This window comes from Pseudophryne corroboree, chromosome 9, assembly GCF_028390025.1.
Source record: "Pseudophryne corroboree isolate aPseCor3 chromosome 9, aPseCor3.hap2, whole genome shotgun sequence".
NCBI lineage: Eukaryota > Metazoa > Chordata > Amphibia > Anura > Myobatrachidae > Pseudophryne > Pseudophryne corroboree.
In genome coordinates, this window is record NC_086452.1 from 356,243,983 (window position 1) to 356,267,908 (window position 23,926).

Sequence of the window (23,926 nt, forward strand, 5' to 3'; positions counted from 1 at the left end):
TGTTCTACAGTGGGTTAAAACCTCTGTAGTGTACTGCCAGTGTGGGTACCATTAGTGGCTTCAGCTCGCCCCTCACAGCGGTCACAGTGTCTCTGAAGCCTGGAGTGCAGCTTGCCTGTCAGCACTGCGCTCCTACCCTTGTGCCACCATTACAGCCGGCGACCCGCTAACCGGGACGCCGGCACTTGCTCACCACTCTTCTGACTTCTGGCTCTGTTAGGGAGGCGACGTGCTGCGGGTCTGTACGCTCACCGTGGTGGGGCTTGCAAATAGGACCCTCAGTAGCTCAGTGTCCTGTCAGTGGGGAACGGGACCATTAACCCTAGGGAGGTTGCCCCCCCCCAACTCCCACGAAGCAGGCAGTCTGGTGCCAACTAGAGATGAGCGGGTTCGGATTTACTCGGTTCTTAACGCCAGAATTATCGCAAGTTCTTTTTTTCTGGATTTTTCTTATTGGCTAACCAAAACATGTGATGTCCGTGAGCCAATAAGGAGATTAGGGTAAATCCGAGTAAAACCGAACAAGCTCATCTCTAGTGCCAACCAGACCTGCCTGAAAATAAAAAATTAATGCAGAAAACTCTTCAGGAGCTTCCCAAGCGTGACCGGCTCCTCCGGGCACATTTTCTAAACTGAGTCTGGTAGGAGGGGCATAGAGGGAGAAACCAGCCAACACTATCAAAGTCTTAAAGTGCCCATGGCTCCTAGTGGACCTGTCTATACCCCATGGTACTAATATGGACCCCAGTATCCTCCAGGACGTAAGAGAAATAGATGCTTTTATTAAAAAATCCCTGCCTTCTTTATTACATATGATTAACCTCTATCTATCTACAGTATCTATCTAATTACACAGCTACTTACTGTGAATATCATAATTATTCACAAACATAGCTTATTTGTAAAGGCCATAAAAAAAGTACCGTATACAATGACAGACAGTGGGTTTTACCAAATATAGATAAAACCAAATCATACATAAAACAGCAAATATGAGGCTGATGAAACATACTGCACAGTATGTGAGTGTGAGACAGAAGGTAGGAGGATCTCTGTTCAAGAGCTTCCAATCTACAGGAGCATTTTCATCTTTCCACATTTTAAATTATTAGCACAGAGTAAGATACGTTTAGCTGAGGTATGAATGCATACAATCTTTAATGTTTTGTATGTAAAATAAAATGATGTAATTACTCAAAAACTCACAGAAAAAAGAAATTAGGATTTATGTAAAGGAACTTTGGCCCTCATTCCGAGTTGATCGCTCGCTAGCTGCTTTTAGCAGCAGTGCAAACGCTATGCCGCCGCCCTCTGGGAGTGTATTTTAGCTTAGCAGAAGTGCGAACGAAAGGATCGCAGAACGGCACCAACATTTTTTCAAGCAGTTTCTGAGTAGATGCAGACCTACTCCTACCTTGCGATCACTTCAGTCTTTTTAGTTCCTGTTTTGACGTCACAAACACACCCTGCGTTCGGTCAGCCACTCCCCCGTTTCACAAGGCACGCCTGCGTTTTTTTATCCGACACGCCTGCGTTTTTCAGCACACTCCCGGAAAACATTCAGTTACCTCCCTTTCCTGTCAATCACTCACCGATCAGCAGTGCGACTGAAAAGCGTCGCTAGACCTTTTATAAAACTGCATCTGCTTTTGTGAAAGTACTTCGCGTTGTGCGCACTGCGTACCATACGCATGCACACAAGTGACGATTTTTTGCCTGATCATCGCGCTGCGAACAACGGCAGATAACGATCAACTTTGTTAAGGCCCATATAGACGGGCCGATGCAGGAGAGATGTGTGCTGAGCGAACCGCTCAGCACACATCTCTCCCGCCGCTCAGCACAGCGCGATCTGTGCTGAGCGTGCGGGGGGAGACGAGGGGGGCGCTCACTTCCCCCAGCGGGTGAAGTGAGCGACCCGCTAGATTGGCCTGCATGCAGGCCAATCTAGCAGCAGCGATAGCGATGCGCTGGGCTGCGCATCGCTATCGCTGTAGGGGGTACACACGGAGCGATAATGCTCAAATTCTAAGCAATCTAGTCAGATTGCTTAGAATATCGCTCTGTGAGTAGCCCCCTTTAGTTATCATTCCTATCCCCAGGGAATATTCCTTTGTACTGCAGACCTGATTCTGACTCCTCCTCATTTGCATAGCATGCCACTGATATACTAGTAGTGTGAGTGAGCAACTGCTAAAGTAATAGAATGGAAAGTTCGTCTTTGAGGGTCAAAGGAATGGGATTTGAGTTATTGTAATCCCTTCACCGATGGCGGTAATGTTTTTTTTAGTAGTTTGCTTATATTTCACTGTGTCAGACACACCCATTGACCCAGGTATGTATGAGGTGTCATCAGATCGCACCCAAGTACCCTGTTAGTAACTTTCACATGCCAATTGAGGAAAATAAAAGATTCACATCATTGGGCTAAATAACACAGTGGAAAACACAATCGTATTTTCATTGCAGCACTGCATGTGCTTCCTTTTATAACATAGTTAGTTTTTGTCAGCAGATTTTATAACATCTGTAATTGGAAAAAAGAAAATGATGCCATGGCTCACTGATGAGAGAAAAGCATGTTTTCAATTTTCTCTATTCTAATCTATAATGGTATTTTCAGCAAAACGTCTCCACTATCATACTGGTATCTCCACTGGATTTGGACAAAAATTAACCTTACCACAGTGGTTCAAGTAGAAAAAATGTCTTATGGGGGTCATTCCGAGTTGTTCGCTCGCAAGCAGATTTTTGCAGATTTGCTCATGCTAAGCCGCCGCCTACTGGGAGTGAATCTTAGCATCTTAAAATTGCGAACGATGTATTCGCAATATTGCGATTACACACCTCGTAGCAGTTTCTGAGTAGCTCCAGACTTACTCGGCATCTGCGATCATTTCAGTGCTTGTCGTTCCTGGTTTGACGTCACAAACACACCCAGCGTTCGCCCAGACACTCCCCCGTTTCTCCGGCCACTCCTGCGTTTTTTCCGGAAACGGTAGCGTTTTTTCCCACACGCCCATAAAACGGCCTGTTTCCGCCCAGTAATTAGTATTACGATCGCCAGAACGATGAAAATGCCGTGAGTAAAATTCCTAAGTGCATAGCAAATTTACTTGGCGCAGTCGCAGTGCGGACATTGCGCATGCGCATTAAGCGGAAAATCGCAGCGATGCGAAGATTTTTACCGAGCGAACAACTCGGAATGACCCCCTATAGGTACTGTGTGCCCCCAAAAATGGGTGTGGCCAAATGCCACATGGGGCGTGGCCAATGAAAATGGGGGCGTGATGCACATTTGGGTGGGGGGGCAGATACACATATGACCCCCAATAGTGCCAGATATACGTTGACCCCACAGTGCCAGATATACATTGCCCCACAGTACCAGATACACAAATGCCCCCACTGTTCAGATATACATTGCCCCCTAGTGCCAAATACAGAAATGCCCCCCCAGTGCCAGATACATATATGCCCCTAGTGCCAGATATAGAAATGCCCCCAGTGCTAGATACACATGTCCCCACAGTGCCAGATATGCCCCCAGTGCCAGATACAGAAATGCCCCCAGTGCCAGATACAGAAAGACCCCCTAGTGCCAGATGTGCCCCCAGTGCCAGATACAGAGATGCCCTCAGTGACAAATATGCCCTCAGAGCCAGATACACATGTCCCCACAGTGCCAGATATGCCCCCAGTGCCAGATACACATGTCCCCACAGTGCCAGATATGCCCCCAGTGCCAGGTACACATGTCCTCACAGTGCCCCCTCCCCTTCCCCTGCTGCTTACCGCGCTGCTGCTGTCCTGTGTGTTAGGGGAGGAGAGCGCAGCGTGCACCTCTCCTGCCCCTCAGTTTCCGGCGGTGGTGCGGGTGTCTACCTTCAATTAGGCGCCGATCCGTGAGCCAATCAAAGCTCGCGGTCCAGCAGCCAATCAGGAGCCTTGGCTGGCGGTCCGCGAACTCTGATTGGCTCACGGGCCGGCGTCGAATTGAAGGTAGACACTGAGGGGCAGGAGATGCGCACGCCGCGCTCTCCTTCCCTCACAGCACAGCAGCGCAGTGAGCAGCAGCGGAGGGAGGGAGCAGCGGCGGTGGGTACGTCGTACCCGCGACTAAATTCTTAAGGGTACGCCGTACCCGCCCACTTGCACCACTGCCTTAGCGTCTGTGTGTGCCAGGGACGTGTGGTGAGGTAAATGGCCCATGAGGCACTGGCTAGTAACAGAGCCAGATTTATACACAATTTATGAGCCCAGGGGTACATGTGGGCATTATACACAGGTGCAGTTGTGCTGTTGGAAATTTGGTGAGTTTTGATCACAAATGTGCGGACAAGGTAGGTAGGTAGGCACTGCCTCACCTGTCATAGACTTTTTGACCATAATAATGATTAGAATACAAAAAAGATTTCTCTATCGTCCTAAGTGGATGCTGGGGTTCCTGAAAGGACCATGGGGAATAGCGGCTCCGCAGGAGACAGGGCACAAAAGTAAAGCTTTTACAGGTCAGGTGGTGTGTACTGGCTCCTCCCCCTATGACCCTCCTCCAGACTCCAGTTAGATTTTTGTGCCCGGCCGAGAAGGGTGCAATTCTAGGTGGCTCTCATAAAGAGCTGCTTAGAGAGTTTAGCTTAGGTTTTTTATTTTACAGTGATTCCTGCTGGCAACAGGATCACTGCAACGAGGGACAGAGGGGAGAAGAAGTGAACTCACCTGCGTGCAGGATGGATTGGCTTCTTGGCTACTGGACATGAAGCTCCAGAGGGACGATCACAGGTACAGCCTGGATGGTCACCGGAGCCACGCCGCCGGCCCCCTCACAGATGCTGAAGCAAGAAGAGGTCCAGAATCGGCGGCTGAAGACTCCTGCAGTCTTCTTAAGGTAGCGCACAGCACTGCAGCTGTGCGCCATTTTCCTCTCAGCACACTTCACACGGCAGTCACTGAGGGTGCAGGGCGCTGGGGGGGGGCGCCCTGGGAGGCAAATGAAAACCTTTAAAAAGGCTAAAAATACCTCACATATAGCCCCAGAGGCTATATGGAGATATTTACCCCTGCCTAAATGTACTAAATAGCGGGAGACGAGCCCGCCGAAAAAGGGGCGGGGCCTATCTCCTCAGCACACGGCGCCATTTTCTGTCACAGCTCCGCTGGTCAGGAAGGCTCCCAGGTCTCTCCCCTGCACTGCACTACAGAAACAGGGTATAACAGAGAGGGGGGGCAGAATAAATGGCAATATATTAATATAAAAGCAGCTATAAGGGAGCACTTAATCATAAGGCTATCCCTGTCATATATAGCGCTTTTTGGTGTGTGCTGGCAGACTCTCCCTCTGTCTCCCCAAAGGGCTAGTGGGTCCTGTCTTCGTATAGAGCATTCCCTGTGTGTCTGCTGTGTGTCGGTACGTGTGTGTCGACATGTATGAGGACGTTATTGGTGTGGAGGCGGAGCAATTGCCAAATATGAGGATGTCACCTCCTAGGGGGTCGACACCAGAATGGATGCCTTTATTTGTGGAATTACGGGATAGCGTCAACTCGCTTAAGCAGTCGTTTGCCGACATGAGGCGGCCGGACACTCAATTAGTGTCTGTCCAGGCGCCTCAAACACCGTCAGGGGCTGTAAAACGTCCCTTGCCTCAGTCGGTCGACACAGACCCAGACACAGGCACTGATTCCGGTGGTGAAGGTGACGAATCAACCGTATTTTCCAGTAGGGCCACACGTTATATGATTTTGGCAATAAAGGAGATGTTACATTTAGCTGATACTACAGGTACCACTAAACAGGGTATTATGTGGGGTGTGAAAAAACTACCAGTAGTTTTTACCGAATCAGAAGAATTAAATGACGTGTGTGATGAAGCGTGGGGTGCCCCGATAAAAAACTGCTAATTTCAAAGAAGTTATTGGCTTTATACCCTTTCCCGCCAGAGGTTAGGGAGCGCTGGGAAACACCTCCTAGGGTGGACAAAGCGCTAACACGCTTATCAAAACAAGTGGCGTTACCCTCTCCTGAGACGGACGCACTTAAAGATCCATCAGATAGGAGGATGGAAAATATCCAAAAAGGTATATACACACATGCAGGTGTTATACTACGACCAGCTATTGCGACTGCCTGGATGTGCAGTGCTGGGGTAGTTTGGTCAGAGTCCCTGATCGAAAATATTGATACCCTGGACAGGGACAATATTTTACTGTCGTTAGAACAAATAAAGGATGCATTTCTTTATATGCGTGATGCACAGAGAGATATCTGCACACTGGCATCACGGGTAAGTGCTATGTCCATTTCGGCCAGAAGAGCTTTATGGACACGACAGTGGACAGGCGATGCGTAGAGGAGTTATTTGAGGTCGGTCTATCGGATTTGGTGGCCACGGCTACGGCCGGGAAATCCACCTTTCTACCTCAAGTCACTCCCCAACAGAAAAAGGCACCGACCTTTCAACCGCAGCCCTTTCGTTCCTTTAAAAATAAGAGAGCAAAGGGCTATTCATATCTGCCACGAGGCAGAGGACGAGGGAAGAGACAGCAACAGGCAGCTCCTTCCCAGGAACAGAAGCCCTCCCCGGCTTCTACAAAAGCCTCAGCATGACGCTGGGGCTTCGCAAGCGGACTCGGGGGCGGTAGGCGGTCGTCTCAAAAATTACAGCGCGCAGTGGGCTCACTCGCAGGTAAATCCCTGGATCCTGCAGATAATATCTCAGGGGTACAGGTTGAAATTAGAGACAGAGCCACCTCGCCGTTTCCTGAAGTCTGCTTTACCAACGTCCCCCTCAGAAAGGGAGACGGTTTTGGAAGCCATTCACAAGCTGTATTCTCAGCAGGTGATAGTCAAGGTACCTCTTCTACAACAAGGGAAGGGGTATTATTCCACTCTATTTGTGGTACCGAAGCCGGATGGCTCAGTAAGGCCTATTCTAAATCTGAAGTCCTTGAACCTATACATAAAGAAGTTCAAGTTCAAGATGGAGTCACTCAGAGCAGTGATAGCGAACCTGGAAGAAGGGGACTTTATGGTATCCTTGGACATCAAGGATGCGTATCTCCACGTTCCAATTACCCCTCACACCAGGGGTACCTCAGGTTCGTTGTACAAAACTGTCACTATCAGTTTCAGACGCTGCCGTTTGGTTTGTCCACGGCACCTCGGGTCTTTACAAAGGTAATGGCCGAGATAATATTTCTTCTTCGAAGAAAAGGCGTATTAATTATCCCATACTTGGACGATCTCCTAATAAGGGCAAGGTCCAGAGAACAGCTAGAGATGGGTTTAGCACTATCTCAAGAGGTGCTAAAGCAGCACGGATGGATTCTGAATATTCCAAAATCCCAATTAATGCCGACAACTCGTCTGCTGTTCCTGGGGATGATTCTGGACACAGTTCAGAAAAAGGTTTTTCTTCCCGAAGAAAAAGCCAAGGAGTTATCTGACCTGGTCAGGAACCTCCTAAAACCAGGAAAGGTGTCTGTACATCAATGCACAAGAGTCCTGGGAAAAAATGGTAGCTTCTTACGAAGCAATCCCTTTCGGCAGATTCCATGCAAAGGGATCTGTTGGACAAATGGTCAGGGTCGCATCTTCAGATGCACCTGCGGATAACCCTGTCGCCGAGGACAAGGGTATCCCTTCTGTGGTGGTTGCAGGAGGCTCATCTATTGGAGGGCCGCAGATTCGGCATACAGGATTGGATCCTGGTGACCACGGATGCCAGCCTGAGAGGCTGGGGAGCAGTCACACAGGGAAGAAATTTCCAGGGAGTGTGGTCGAGCCTGAAAAAGTCTCTTCACATAAGCATTCTGGAACTAAGAGCAATCTACAATGCTCTAAGCCAGGCGGAACCTCTGCTTCAAGGAAGACCGGTGTTGATCCAGTCGGACAACATCACGGCAGTCGCCCATGTAAACAGACAGGGCGGCACAAGAAGCAGGAGGGCAATGGCAGAAGCTGCCAGGATCCTTCGCTGGGCGGAGAATCACGTGATAGCACTGTCAGCAGTATTCATCCCGGGCGTGGACAACTGGGAAGCAGACTTCCTCAGCAGACACGACCTTCACCCGGGAGAGTGGGGACTTCATCCAGAAGTTTTCCACATGCTATTAAACCGTTGGGTAAAACCAATGGTGGACATGATGGCGTCTCGCCTCAACAAAACACTGGACAGGTATTGCGCCAGGTCAAGAGATCCGCAGGCAATAGCTGTGGACGCGCTGGTAACACCTTGGGTGTACCAGTCGGTATATGTGTTTCCTCCTCTGCCTCTCATACCAAAGGTATTGAGGATTATACGGCAAAGAGGAGTAAGACTAGTGGCTCCGGATTGGCCAAGAAGGACTTGGTACCCGGAACTTCAAGAGATGGTCACGGACGATCCGTGGCCTCTACTTCTGAGAAGGGACCTGCTTCAGCAGGGTCCTTGTCTTTTTCAAGACTTACCGCGGCTGCGTTTGACGGCATGGCGTTGAATGCCAGATCCTAAAAGGAAAAGGCATTCCAGAAGAAGTCATTCCTACCTTGATAAAGGCAAGGAAGGAAGTCACCGCGAAGCATTATCGCCGTATTTGGCGAAAATATGTTGCGTGGTGCGAGCAGCGGAGTGCTCCGATGGAGGAATTTCAACTGGGTCGTTTTCCTACATTTCCTGCAATCAGGATTGTCTATGGGTCTCAAATTGGGATCTATTAAGGTTCAAATTTCGGCCCTATCAATATTCTTCCACAAAGAATTGGCCTCAGTCCCTGAGGTCCAGATTTTTATCAAAGGAGTACTGCATATACAGCCTCCTGTGGTGCCTAAGGTGGCACCGTGGGATCTAAATGTAGTTTTAGATTTCCTCAAATCCAATTGGTTTGAACCACTAAAGAATGTGGATTTGAAATATCTCACATGGAAAGTGACTATGTTACTGGCCCTGGCTTCGGCCGGGAGAGTATCTGAACTGGCGGCTTTGTCTTATAAAAGCCCTTATTTAATTTTCCATTCGACATAGGGCAGAGCTGCGGACGCGTCCGCATTTTCTCCCTAAGGTGGTATCAGCGTTTCACCTGAACCAGCCTATTGTAGTGCCTGCGGCTACAGACGACTTGAAGGACTCCAAGTTGTTGGACGTTGTCAGAGCCTTAAAAATATACATTTAAAGGACGGCTGGAGTCAGAAAATCTGACTCGCTGTTTATACTGTATGCACCCAACAAGTTGGGTGCACCTGCTTCTAAGCAGTCGATTGCTCGTTGGTTTTGTAACAAAATTCAACTTGTACATTCTGTGGCAGGCCTGCCACAGCCTAAATCTGTTAAGGCCCATTCCGCAAGGAAGGTGGGCTCATCTTGGGCGGCTGCCCGAGGGGTCTCGGCATTACAACTCTGCCGAGCAGCTACGTGGTCAGGGGAGAACACGTTTGTAAATTTTTACAAATTTGATACCCTGGCAAAGGAGGACCTGGAGTTCTCTCATTCGGTGCTGCAGAGTCATCCGCACTCTCCCGCCCGTTTGGGAGCTTTGGTATAATCCCCATGGTCCTTTCAGGAACCCCAGCATCCACTTAGGACGATAGAGAAAATAAGAATTTACTTACCGATAATTCTATTTCTCGGAGTCCGTAGTGGATGCTGGGCGCCCATCCCAAGTGCGGATTATCTGCAATACTTGTACATAGTTATTGTTAACTAATTCGGGTTATTGTTTAGGAAGCCATCTTTCAGAGGCTCCTCTGTTATCATACTGTTAACTGGGTTTAGATCACAAGTTGTACGGTGTGATTGGTGTGGCTGGTATGAGTCTTACCCGGGATTCAAAATCCTCCCTTATTGTGTACGCTCGTCCGGGCACAGTACCTAACTGGAGTCTGGAGGAGGGTCATAGGGGGAGGAGCCAGTACACACCACCTGACCTGTAAAAGCTTTACTTTTGTGCCCTGTCTCCTGCGGAGCCGCTATTCCCCATGGTCCTTTCAGGAACCCCAGCATCCACTACGGACTCCGAGAAATAGAATTATCGGTAAGTAAATTCTTATTATTTCTAATATATTCTGTATATTTTTCATATAAGTTATGAAGTCAAAACTCTGGCTTATATGTTAGTATGACAGGAAAGGCTCTGCCTCACCTGCCTCATCCCACTGCACGTCACTGGTGTGTGCACTTGTATGCTAGAGAAGGGTTGCGGCTTTAATGCCAGCGGTCGAAATCCTGGAGGCAAGCATCCCGACCGTGGGATAGAGGCCGCCAGAATGCCGGTGTAGGGGGGGGGGGGGGGGGTTGCGCAATGGAGCCCCTTACAAGCTCGCTGGCTCAGTGGCAGTAAGCTGATGCGCTATGTGCTCAGGGGGACATCGACGGAAAGCGGAGCTTTTGCCCCCCCCCCCCCTCCCCCAGCAGATACGATGTTCTAACATCTTGTCTATGAGCCTAATTCAGTAAGGATTGCAAATTCTGCTAAGTAGCAGATTTTGGAATCCTTGTGACCGCATGCTGGGGGCCACCCATCGCAGGCAAGGCCGCCCAGCATACTGACCGCCGCCAGCACACCCTTGACCAAGAAGAAATTGCGATCGCACCGTAATTTCTGCTTGATCACAGAAAATAGAGTTGCCTCATGACGCCGTCCCTGTTTCCCCGACTCCGCAATGCTCCATCTCTGGCTAGGAAACGGAGTGTTGCCGCCCCTCTGACCACTGACAGGATGAGGCATTCGCATTTTCTGCGGGCGCCTGCAGAAAATGCAGTTGGCATGCACAGGGCGGGCCCTGCACATGCGCCCGCACCCTTTTAGTAATTTTTGCATTTGGATCGCCTGTCATGAGACGAAGCAGGAAGTTATCGTGCCGCTATAAAAAATGTACCCCATAGTCTGTAAAATGGCAGTTAGGAGCTGACTGGCTGGTACTTTATCTTCGTCCACTTTATCTCCATCCATGGCTTAGTAAAAATAAGAATTTACTTACCGATAATTCTATTTCTCGTAGTCCGTAGTGGATGCTGGGAACTCCGTAAGGACCATGGGGAATAGCGGCTCCGCAGGAGACTGGGCACAAAAGTAAAAGCTTTCTAACTAGCTGGTGTGCACTGGCTCCTCCCCCTATGACCCTCCTCCAAGCCTCAGTTAGGATACTGTGCCCGGACGAGCGTACATAATAAGGAAGGATCTTGAATCCCGGGTAAGACTCATACCAGCCACACCAATCACACCGTACAACTTGTGATCTGAACCCAGTTAACAGTATGATAAACGTAGGAGCCTCTGAAAAGATGGCTCACAACAATAAACAACCCGATTTTTGTAACAATAACTATATACAAGTATTGCAGACAATCCGCACTTGGGATGGGCGCCCAGCATCCACTACGGACTACGAGAAATAGAATTATCGGTAAGTAAATTCTTATTTTCTCTGACGTCCTAGTGGATGCTGGGAACTCCGTAAGGACCATGGGGATTATACCAAAGCTCCCAAACGGGCGGGAGAGTGCGGATGACTCTGCAGCACCGAATGAGAGAACTCCAGGTCCTCCTCAGCCAGGGTATCAAATTTGTAGAATTTAGCAAACGTGTTTGCCCCTGACCAAGTAGCTGCTCGGCAAAGTTGTAAAGCCGAGACCCCTCGGGCAGCCGCCCAAGATGAGCCCACTTTCCTTGTGGAATGGGCTTTTACAGATTTTGGCTGTGGCAGGCCTGCCACAGAATGTGCAAGCTGAATTGTACTACAAATCCAACGAGCAATCGTCTGCTTAGAAGCAGGAGCACCCAGCTTGTTGGGTGCATACAGGATAAACAGCGAGTCAGATTTTCTGACTCCAGCCGTCCTGGAAACATATATTTTCAGGGCCCTGACTACGTCCAGCAACTTGGAGTCCTCCAAGTCCCTAGTAGCCGCAGGCACCACAATAGGCTGGTTCATGTGAAACGCTGAAACCACCTTAGGGAGAAATTGAGGGCGAGTCCTCAGTTCTGCCCTGTCTGAATGAAAAATTAGGTAAGGGCTTTTATATGACAAAGCCGCCAATTCTGAGACACGCCTGGCTGAAGCCAGAGCTAACAGTATGACCACTTTCCATGTGAGATATTTCAATTCCACAGTGGTGAGTGGTTCAAACCAATGTGATTTTAGGAGACTCAACACTACATTGAGATCCCAAGATGCCACTGGAGGCACAAAAGGAGGCTGTATATGCAGTACCCCTTTTACAAACGTCTGAACTTCAGGCACTGAAGCCAGTTCTTTTTGGAAGAAGATCGACAGGGCCGAAATTTGAACCTTAATGGACCCTAATTTTAGGCCCATAGATAGTCCTGTTTGCAGGAAATGCAGGAAACGACCCAGTTGAAATTCCTCTGTAGGGGCCTTCTTGGCCTCACACCACGCAACATATTTTCGCCAAATGCGGTGATAATGTTTTGCGGTTACATCCTTTCTGGCCTTGACCAGGGTAGGGATGACTTCATCTGGAATGCCTTTTTCCTTCAGGATCCGGCGTTCAACTTCCATGCCGTCAAACGCAGCCGCGGTAAGTCTTGGAACAGACAAGGTCCCTGCTGGAGCAGGTCCTTCCTTAGAGGTAGAGGCCACGGGTCCTCTGTGAGCATCTCTTGAAGTTCCGGGTACCAAGTCCTTCTTGGCCAATCCGGAGCCACGAGTATAGTTCTTACTCCTCTCCGTCTTATAATTCTCAATACCTTGGGTATGAGAGGCAGAGGAGGGAACACATACACTGACTGGTACACCCACGGTGTTACCAGAGCGTCCACAGCTATTGCCTGAGGGTCCCTTGACCTGGCGCAATATCTGTCTAGTTTTTTGTTGAGGCGGGACGCCATCATGTCCACCTTTGGTTTTTCCCAACGGTTTACAATCATGTGGAAGACTTCTGGATGAAGTCCCCACTCTCCCGGGTGGAGGTCGTGTCTGCTGAGGAAGTCTGCTTCCCAGTTGTCCACTCCCGGAATGAACACTGCTGACAGTGCTATCACATGATTTTCCGCCCAGCGAAGAATCCTTGCAGCTTCTGCCATTGCCCTCCTGCTTCTTGTGCCGCCCTGTCTGTTTACGTGGGCGACTGCCATGATGTTGTCCGATTGGATCAATACCGACTGACCCTGAAGCAGAGGCCTTGCTTGGCTTAGGGCATTGTAAATTGCCCTTAGTTCCAGGATATTTATGTGAAGAGACGTTTCCATGCTTGACCACAAGCCCTGGAAATTTCTTCCCTGTGTGACTGCTCCCCAGCCTCTCAGGCTGGCATCCGTGGTCACCAGAATCCAGTCCTGAATGCCGAATCTGCGGCCCTCTAGAAGATGAGCACTCTGCAACCACCACAGGAGAGACACCCTTGTCCTTGGAGATAGGGTTATCCGCTGATGCATCTGAAGATGCGATCCGGACCATTTGTCCAGCAGATCCCACTGAAAGGTTCTTGCATGGAATCTTCCGAATGGAATCGCTTCGTAAGAAGCCACCATCTTTCCCAGGACCCTTGTGCATTGATGCACTGAAACTTGTCCTGGTTTCAGGAGGTTCCTGACTAGCTCGGATAACTCCCTGGCCTTCTCCTCCGGGAGAAACACCTTTTTCTGGACTGTGTCCAGAATCATCCCTAGGAACAGTAGACGTGTTGTTGGAATCAGCTGCGATTTTGGAATATTTAGAATCCACCCGTGCTGACGTAGTACCACCTGAGATAGTGCTACTCCGACCTCTAGCTGTTCCCTGGATCTTGCCCTTATCAGGAGATCGTCCAAGTAAGGGATAATTAAGACGCCTTTTCTTGGAAGAAGAATCATCATTTCGGCCATTACCTTGGTAAAGACCCGTGGTGCCGTGGACAATCCAAACGGCAGTGTCTGAAACTGATAATGACAGTTCTGTACCACAAACCTGAGGTACCCTTGGTGAGAAGGGTAGATTGGGACATGGAGATAAGCATCTTTGATGTCCAGAGACACCATATAGTCCCCTTCTTCCAGGTTCGCTATCACTGCTCTGAGTGATTCCATCTTGAATTTGAACCTTTTTATGTAAGTGTTCAAGGATTTCAGATTTAAAATCGGTCTCACCGAGCCGTCCGGCTTCGGTACCACAAACAGCGTGGAATACCCCTTTCCCTGTTGTAGGAGGGGTACCTTGATTATCACCTGCTGGGAATACAGCTTGTGAATAGCTTCCAATACTGCCTCCCTGTCGGAGGGAGACGTTGGTAGAGCAGACTTCAGGAACCGGCGAGGGGGAGACGTCTCGAATTCCAATTTGTACCCCTGTGATACTACCTGCAGGATCCAGGGGTCCACTTGCGAGTGAGCCCACTGCGCGTTGAAATTTTTGAGACGGGCCCCCACTGTGCCTGAGTCCGCTTGTAAAGCCCCAGCGTCATGCTGAAGACTTGGCAGAAGCGGGGGAGGGCTTCTGATCCTGGGAAGAGGCTGCCTGCTGCAGTCTTTTTCCCCTTCCTCTGCCCCGGGGCAGAAATGAGTGGCCTTTTGCCCGCTTGCCCTTATGGGGACGAAAGGACTGAGTTTGAAAAGACGGTGTCTTTTTCTGCTGAGAGGTGACCTGGGGTAAAAAGGTGGATTTCCCAGCCGTCGCCGTGGCCACCAGGTCTGACAGACCGACCCCAAATAACTCCTCCCCTTTATACGGCAAAACTTCCATATGCCGTTTGGAATCCGCAATCCCTGACCACTGTCGTGTCCATAAACTTCTTCTGGCAGAAATGAACAACGCACTTACTCTTGATGCCAGGGTGCAAATATCCCTCTGTGCATCTCGCATATATAGTAATGCATCCTTTAAATGCTCTATAGTCAATAATATACTGTCCCTATCCAGGGTATCAATATTTTCAGTCAGGGAATCCGACCAAGCCACTCCAGCGCTGCACATCCAGGCTGAGGCGATTGCTGGTCGTAGTATAACACCAGTATGTGTGTATATACCTTTTAGGATATTTTCCAGCTTTCTATCAGCTGGTTCCTTGAGGGCGGCCGTATCAGGAGACGGTAACGCCACTTGTTTTGATAAGCGTGTGAGCGCCTTATCTACCCTAGGGGGTGTTTCCCAACGCGCCCTAACCTCTGGCGGGAAAGGGTATAATGCCAATAATTTATTAGAAATCAGCAGTTTTTTATCGGGGGAAACCCACGCTTTGTCACACACCTCATTTAATTCATCTGATTCAGGAAAAACTATGGGTAGTTTTTTCACACCCCACATAATACCCCTTTTTGTGGTACTTGTAGTATCAGAAATGTTCAAAGCCTCCTTCATTGCCGTGATCATGTAATGTGTGGCCCTACTGGACATTACGTTTGTCTCGTCACCGTCGACACTGGAGTCAGTATCCGTGTCTGGGTCTGTGTCGACCATCTGAGGTAACGGGCGCTTTAGAGCCCCTGACGGTGTTTGAGACGCCTGGACAGGCACTAACTGATTTGCCGGCTGTCTCATGTCGTCAACAGTTTTTTGCAAAGTGCTGACACTTTCACGTAATTCCTTCCATACGACCATCCAGTCAGGTGTCGACTCCCTAGGGGGTGACATCACTATTACAGGCAATTGCTCCGCCTCCACATCATTTTCCTCCTCATACATGTCGACACAATCGTACCGACACACAGCACACACACAGGGAATGCTCTGATAGAGGACAGGACCCCACGAGCCCTTTGGGGAGACAGAGGGAGAGTTTGCCAGCACACACCAGAGCGCTATATATATGCAGGGATAACCTTATATAAGTGTTTCTCCCTTCTATAGCTGCTGTATAAGTATTTTCTGCCAATTAGTGCCCCCCCTCTCTTGTTTTACCCTGATTCTGTAGCAGGACTGCAGGGGAGAGTCAGGGAGCCGTCCTTCCAGCGGAGCTGTGAGGGAAAATGGCGCTTATGTGCTGAGGAGATAGGCTCCGCCCCCTTTTCGGCGGCCTTTCTCTATCGTCCTAGTGGATGCTGGGGTTCCTGAAAGGACCATGGGGAATAGCGGCTCCGCAGGAGACAGGGCACAAAAAGTAAAGCTTTAGGATCAGGTGGTGTGCACTGGCTCCTCCCCCTATGACCCTCCTCCAAGCCAGTTAGATTTTGTGCCCGGCCGAGAAGGGTGCAATCTAGGTGGCTCTCCTAAAGAGCTGCTTAGGAAAGTTTAGCTTAGGTTTTTTATTTTACAGTGAGTCCTGCTGGCAACAGGATCACTGCAACGAGGGACTTAGGGGAGAAGAAGTGAACTCACCTGCGTGCAGGATGGATTGGCTTCTTGGCTACTGGACATCAGCTCCAGAGGGACGATCACAGGTACAGCCTGGATGGTCACCGGAGCCTTGCCGCCGGCCCCCTTGCAGATGCTGAAGTAAGAAGAGGTCCAGAATCGGCGGCAGAAGACTCCTCAGTCTTCTAAAGGTAGCGCACAGCACTGCAGCTGTGCGCCATTTTCCTCTCAGCACACTTCACACGGCAGTCACTGAGGGTGCAGGGCGCTGGGAGGGGGGCGCCCTGGGAGGCAAATGAATACCTATTTTGGCTAAAAATACCTCACATATAGCCTCCGGAGGCTATATGGAGATATTTAACCCCTGCCAGAATCCGTTAAGAGCGGGAGACGAGGCCGCCGAAAAAGGGGCGGGGCCTATCTCCTCAGCACACAGCGCCATTTTCCCTCACAGAAAGGCTGGAGGGAAGGCTCCCAGGCTCTCCCCTGCACTGCACTACAGAAACAGGGTTAAAACAGAGAGGGGGGGCACTAATTTGGCGATATGCTTATATATATATTAAGATGCTATAAGGGAAAACACTTATATAAGGTTGTCCCTATATAATTATAGCGTTTTTGGTGTGTGCTGGCAAACTCTCCCTCTGTCTCTCCAAAGGGCTAGTGGGTCCTGTCCTCTATCAGAGCATTCCCTGTGTGTGTGCTGTGTGTCGGTACGTGTGTGTCGACAGGTAGGAGGACGATGTTGGTGAGGAGGCGGAGCAATTGCCTGTAATGGTGATGTCACTCTCTAGGGAGTCGACACCGGAATGGATGGCTTATTTAGGAAATTACGTGATAATGTCAACACGCTGCAAGGTCGGTTGACGACATGAGACGGCCGACAAACAATTAGTACGGTCCAGACGTCTCAAAAACACCGTCAAGGGTTTTAAAACGCCCGTTTACTTTAGTCGGTCGACACAGACACAGACAGGGACACTGAATCCAGTGTCGACGGTGAATAAACAAACGTATTCCTTATTAGGGCCACACGTTAAAGGCAATGAAGGAGGTGTTACGTATTTCTGATACTACAAGTACCACAAAAGAGGGTATTATGTGGGATGTGAAAAAACTACCATAGTTTTTCCTGAATCAGATAAATTAAATAAAGTGTGTGATGATGCGTGGGTTCCCCCCGATAGAAAATTATGGGCGGTATACCCTTTCCCGCCAGAAGTTAGGGCGCGTTGGGAAACACCCCTTAAGGTGGATAAGGCGCTCACACGCTTATCAAAACAAGTGGCGGTACCGTCTATAGATAGGGCCGTCCTCAAGGACCAGCTGACAAGGCTGGAAAATATAATAAAAAGTATATACACACATACTGGTGTTATACTGCGGCCAGCGATCGCCTCAGCCTGGATGTGCAGAGCTGGGGTGGCTTGGTCGGATTCCCTGACTAAAAATATTGATACCCTTGACAGGGACAGTATTTTATTGACTATAGAGCATTTCTATATATGCGAGATGCACAGAGGGATATTTGCACTCTGGCATCATGAATAAACGCGATGTCCATAACTGCCAGAAGATGTTATGGACACGACAGTGGTCAGGTGATGCAGATTCCAAACGGCACAGTATGGCCGTATAAAGGAAGAGGACTTGTTTGGGGTCGGTCCATCGGACCTGGTGGTCACGGCAACTGCTGGAAAATCCACCGTTTTTTACCCTAAGTCACATCTCTGCAGAAAAAGACACCGTCTTTTCAGCCTCAGTCCTCTTGTCCCTATAAGATCATATCTGCCCAGGGATAGAGGAAAAGGAAGAAGACTGCAACAGGCAGCCTATTCCCAGGAACAGAAGCGTTCCACCGCGTCTGACAAGTTCTCAGCATGGCGCTGAGACCGTACTGGACCCCTGGATCCTACAAGTAGTATCCCGGGGGTACAGATGGGAATGTCGAGACGTTTCCCCTTCGCAGGCTCCTGAAGTCTGCTTTACCAAGTCTCCCTCCGACAAGGAGGTAGTATGGGAAAAAATTCACAAGCTGTGTTCCCAGCAGGTGACAATTAAATTACCCCTCCTACTACAGAAAAGGGGTTTTATTCCACACTATATTGTGGTACTGAAGCCAGAAGGCTAGGTGAGACTTATTCTAAAAATTTTTTTTGAACACTTACAAAGGTTCAAATTAAGATGAAGTCACTCAGAGCAGTGATAACGAACCAGGAAGAAGGGGACTATATAGTGTCCTGGGACATCAGGGATGCTTACCTCTATGTCCCAAATTTGCCCTTTTCACTAAGGGTACCTCAGGTTCGTGGTGCAGAACTGTCACTATCAGTTTCAGACGCTGCCGTTTGGATTGTCCACGGCACCCCGGGGTCTTTACCAAGGTAATGGCCGAATTGATGATTCTTCTTCGAAGAAAAGGCGTCTTAATTATCCCTTACTTGGACGATCTCCTGATAGGGGCATAGTCCAGGGAACAGTTGGAGGTCGGAGTAGCACTATCTCGGATACTGCTACAATCAGCACGGGTGGATTCTAAATATTCCAAAATCGCAGCTGATCCCGACGACACGTCTGCTGTGCCTAGGGATGATTCTGGACACAGTCCAGAAAAAGGTGTTTCTCCCGGAAGAGAAAGCCAGGGAGTTATCCGAGCAAGTCAGGAACCTCCTAAAAACAGTGCATCATTGCACAAGGGTCCTGGTAAAAATGGTGGCTTCCTACGAAGCAATTCCATTCGGCAGATTTCACGTAAGAACTTTTCAGTGGGATCTGCTGGACAAATGGTCCGGATCGCATCTTCAGATGCATCAGCGGATAACCCAATATCCAAGGACAAGGGTGTCTCTCCTGTGGTGGTTATAGAGTGCTCATCTTCTAGAGGGCCGCAGATTCGGCATTCAGGATTGGATGCTGGTAACCACGGAGCCCAGCCTGAGAGGCTGGGGAGCAGTCACACAAGGGAAAAATTTCCAGGGAGTGTGATCAAGTATGGAGACTTTTCTCCACATAAATATACTGGAGCTAAGGGTAAATTTATAATGCTCTAAGCTTAGCAAGACCTCTGCTTCAAGGTCAGCCGGTATTGATCCAGTGGGAAAAACATCACGGCAGTCGCCCACGTAAACAGACAGGGCGACACAAGAAGCAGGAGGGCAATGGCAGAAACTGCAAGGACTTTTCGCTGGGCGGAAAATCATGTGATAACACTGTCAGCAGTTTTTCATCCCGGGAATGGAAACTGGGAAGCAGACTTCCTCAGCACGACCTCCACCCGGGAGAGTGGAAACTTCATTGAGAAGTTTTTTCCACATGATTGTAAACCGTTGGGAAATACCAAAGGTGGACATGATGGCGTCCCGTCTGAACAAAAAACGGGACAGGTATTGCGCCAGGTCAAGGGACCCTCAGGCAATAGATGTGGACGTTCTGGTAACACCGTGGGTGTACCAGTCGGTGTATGTGTTCCCTCCTCTGCTTCTCATACCTAAGGTGCTGAGAATTATAAGACGTAGAGGAGTAAGAACTATACTCATGGCTCCGGATTGGCCAAGAAGGACTTGGTACCCGGAACTTCAAGAGATGCTTACAGAGGTCTTATGGCCTCTGCCGCTAAGAAGGGACTTGCTTCAGCAAGTACCATGTCTGTTCCAAGACTTACCGCAGCTGCGTTTGTCGGCATGGCGATGGAAAGCCGGATCCTAAGGGAAAAAAGGCATTCCGGAAGAGGTCATTCCTACCCTGGTCAAAGCCAGAAAGGAGGTGACCGCACAACATTATCACCACGTGTGGCGAAAATTTGTTGCGTGGTGTGAGGCCAGGAAGGCCCCACAAAGAAATTTCAACTCGGTCGTTTCCTGCATTTCCTGCAAACAGGAGTGTCTATGGGCCTCAAATTGGGGTCCATTAAGGTTCAAATTCGGCCCTGTAAATTTTCTTCCAGAAAAAATTGGCTTCAGTTCCTGAAGTCCAGAAGTTTGTCAAGGGAGTATTGCATATACAAACCCCTTTTTTGTGCCTCCAGTGGCACTGTGGGATCTCAACGTAGTTCTGGGATTTCTCAAATCACATTGGTTTAAAACCAGTCAAATATGTGGATTTGCAGCATCTCACATAAAAAGTGATCATGCTCTTGGCCCTGGCCTGGACCAGGCGAGTGTCAAATTGGTGGTTTTTTCTCAAAAAAGCCCATATCTGTTTGTCCATTCGGACAGGGCAGAGCTGCGGACTCGTCCCCAGTTCTCTCCCTAAGGTGGTGTCAGTGTTTCACCTGAACCAGCTTATTGTGGTGCCTTGCACCTACTAGGGACTTGGAGGACTCCAAGTTGCTAGAAGTTGTCAGGGCCCTGAAAATATATTCCAGGACAGCTGGAGTCAGAAAATCTGACTCGCTGTTTATACTGTATGCACCCAACAAGTTGGGTGCGCCTGCTTCTAAGCAGTCGATTGCTCGTTGGATTTGTACCACAATTCAACTTGCACATTCTGAGGCAGGCCTGCCACAGTCTAAATCGGTTAAGGCCCATTCCACAAGGAAGGTGGGCTCATCTTGGGTGGCTGCCCGAGAGGTCTCGGCATTACAACGCTGCCGAGCAGCTACGTGGTCAGGGGAGAACACGTTTGTAAAATTCTACAAATTTGATATCCTGGCAAAAGAGGACCTGGAGTTCTCTCATTCGGTGCTGCAGAGTCATCCGCACTCTCCCGCCCGTTTGGGAGCTTTGGTATAATCCCCATGGTCCTTTCAGGAACCCCAGCATCCACTAGGACGATAGAGAAAATAAGAATTTACTTACCGATAATTCTATTTCTCGGAGTCCGTAGTGGATGCTGGGCGCCCATCCCAAGTGCGGATTATCTGCAATACTTGTACATAGTTACAAAAATCGGGTTATTATTGTTGTGAGCCATCTTTTCAGAGGCTCCGCTGTTATCATACTGTTAACTGGGTTTAGATCACAAGTTGTACGGTGTGATTGGTGTGGCTGGTATGAGTCTTACCCGGGATTCAAAATTCCTCCCTTATTGTGTACGCTCGTCCGGGCACAGTACCTAACTGGCTTGGAGGAGGGTCATAGGGGGAGGAGCCAGTGCACACCACCTGATCCTAAAGCTTTACTTTTTGTGCCCTGTCTCCTGCGGAGCCGCTATTCCCCATGGTCCTTTCAGGAACCCCAGCATCCACTACGGACTCCGAGAAATAGAATTATCGGTAAGTAAATTCTTATTTTTCTCCCGCTTTTTTTAGGAAAACTGGCAGGGGTTAAATGCATCCATATAGCCCAGGAGCTATATGTGATGCATTTCTTTAGCCATATAAGGTTTAAAACATGTTTTATTGCGTCTCAGGGCGCTCCCCCCCAGCGCCCTGCACCCTCAGTGACCGGAGTGTGAAGTGTGCTGAGAGCAATGGCGCACAGCTGCAGTGCTGTGCGCTACCTTATTGAAGACAGGAACGTCTTCTGCCGCCGATTTTTCCGGACCTCTTCGCTCTTCTGGCTCTGTAAGGGGGCCGGCGGCGCGGCTCCGGGACCCATCCAGGCTGAACCTGTGATCGTCCCTCTGGAGCTAATGTCCAGTAGCAAAGAAGCCCAATCCACTCTGCATGCAGGTGAGTTCGCTGCTTCTCCCCTTAGTCCCACGATGCAGTGAGCCTGTTGCCAGCAGGTCTCACTGAAAATAAAAAAAACCTATTTAAAACTTTTACTCTAAGCAGCTCTGGAGAGCTACCTAGCATGCACCCTTCTCGGCCGGGCACAAAAATCTAACTGAGGCTTGGAGGAGGGTCATAGGGGGAGGAGCCAGTGCACACCAGCTAGTCAGAAAGCTTTTACTTTTGTGCCCAGTCTCCTGCGGAGCCGCTATTCCCCATGGTCCTTACGGAGTTCCCAGCATCCACTAGGACGTCAGAGAAATAGTATGTAGCCTGCTAGCTGCTTCCATTACGCACAGCACTCCGTTCTAACATCACCTGCAGCATGCTTCCATTGTGCACAGCACTCCGTTCTAACATCACCTGCAGTCTGCTTCCATTGTGCACAGCACTCCGTTCTAACATCACCTGCAGCATGCTTCCATTGTGCACAGCACTCCGTTCTAACATCACCTGCAGTCTGCTTCCATTGTGCACAGCACTCTGTTCTAACATCACCTGCAGTCTGCTTCCATTGTGCACAGCACTCCGTTCTAACATCACCTGCAGTCTGCTTCCATTGTGCACAGCACTCCGTTCTAACATCACCTGCAGCATGCTTCCATTGTGCACAGCACTCTGTTCTAACATCACCTGCAGTCTGCTTCCATTGTGCACAGCACTCCGTTCTAACATCACCTGCAGCATGCTTCCATTGTGCACAGCACTCCGTTCTAACATCACCTGCAGTCTGCTTCCATTGTGCACAGCACTCTGTTCTAACATCACCTGCAGTCTGCTTCCATTGTGCACAGCACTCCGTTCTAACATCACCTGCAGTCTGCTTCCATTGTGCACAGCACTCCGTTCTAACATCACCTGCAGTCTGCTTCCATTGTGCACAGCACTCCGTTCTAACATCACCTGCAGTCTGCTTCCATTGTGCACAGCACTCCGTTCTAACATCACCTGCAGCATGCTTCCATTGTGCACAGCACTCCGTTCTAACATCACCTGCAGTCTGCTTCCATTGTGCACAGCACTCCGTTCTAACATCACCTGCAGCATGCTTCCATTGTGCACAGCACTCCGTTCTAACATCACCTGCAGTCTGCTTCCATTGTGCACAGCACTCCGTTCTAACATCACCTGCAGTCTGCTTCCATTGTGCACAGCACTCCGTTCTAACATCACCTGCAGTCTGCTTCCATTGTGCACAGCACTCCGTTCTAACATCACCTGCAGTCTGCTTCCATTGTGCACAGCACTCCGTTCTAACATCACCTGCAGTCGACCTTTCATACAGAGTTGCATGTTTTACATACATTTTTCACCTTTATATACATAGGGGTCCTTATAAACTTTTGCATTGGGGCCTACAAAATATCTTGTTATACCCCTGGACTGGCTCATTGTAAGATGGTAGAAAGTTAACTGGAGGGCATTATAATGTTACATAATATGAATGGGGACATTGTAATGTGGCATAATATGAAGTAGAGGCACTATAGCGTGGCATAATATTAACTCCGGACATTACTAATGCGGCACAATAAGAACTGGGGACACTGTACGTCATAATGTGAATTGGATGTACTGGTGTTGCATAATGTGTACTGACAGCCCTACAATGCGACATCATGTAAACTAAGGCACTATTATGGTTCATAAAATAAACTAGGGCACTACTATGGGGTATAAAATTAACAACTGCTGCAGACAGGTATATCTAGAAACATCGGGACAGGGGCCACTTCAAAATGTTCCTATGGGGCCCACCAAATTCTGGTTATGTCCCTGCTTCTGGCACTCACTCCTGTATTCCTCAGCCTGTTCCAGATTTGTTATACTACCTCAGGTTATCCTGATACCCACCTCTGCCCAGTATCCGGTTATTTTATATACTGTACATACTTGTAAAAGTAACCTGCATGAGGGGAAGCATTATCAGGCCCTCAAGCATCATAGTCTCTCCTGCAAGTATAGCTGGCTCTAGAGATCCCGATCTGAATCAACAAAATATCTCAGTGACTTGACACCTAGTACGTGAGTGAAGGTGTAACTACCGTTGATAGTAATGGCTGCTCTTGCGGA

At 49.1% G+C, this 23,926-nt stretch overlaps 1 protein-coding gene across 4 annotated transcripts in view; it reads right to left on the reverse strand.

The window, feature by feature from the left end:
- The window catches only part of CENPP (centromere protein P), a 748,246-nt gene that overhangs the window by 112,205 nt on the left and 612,115 nt on the right, over positions 1 to 23,926 (reverse strand). The window lies entirely within an intron of this gene.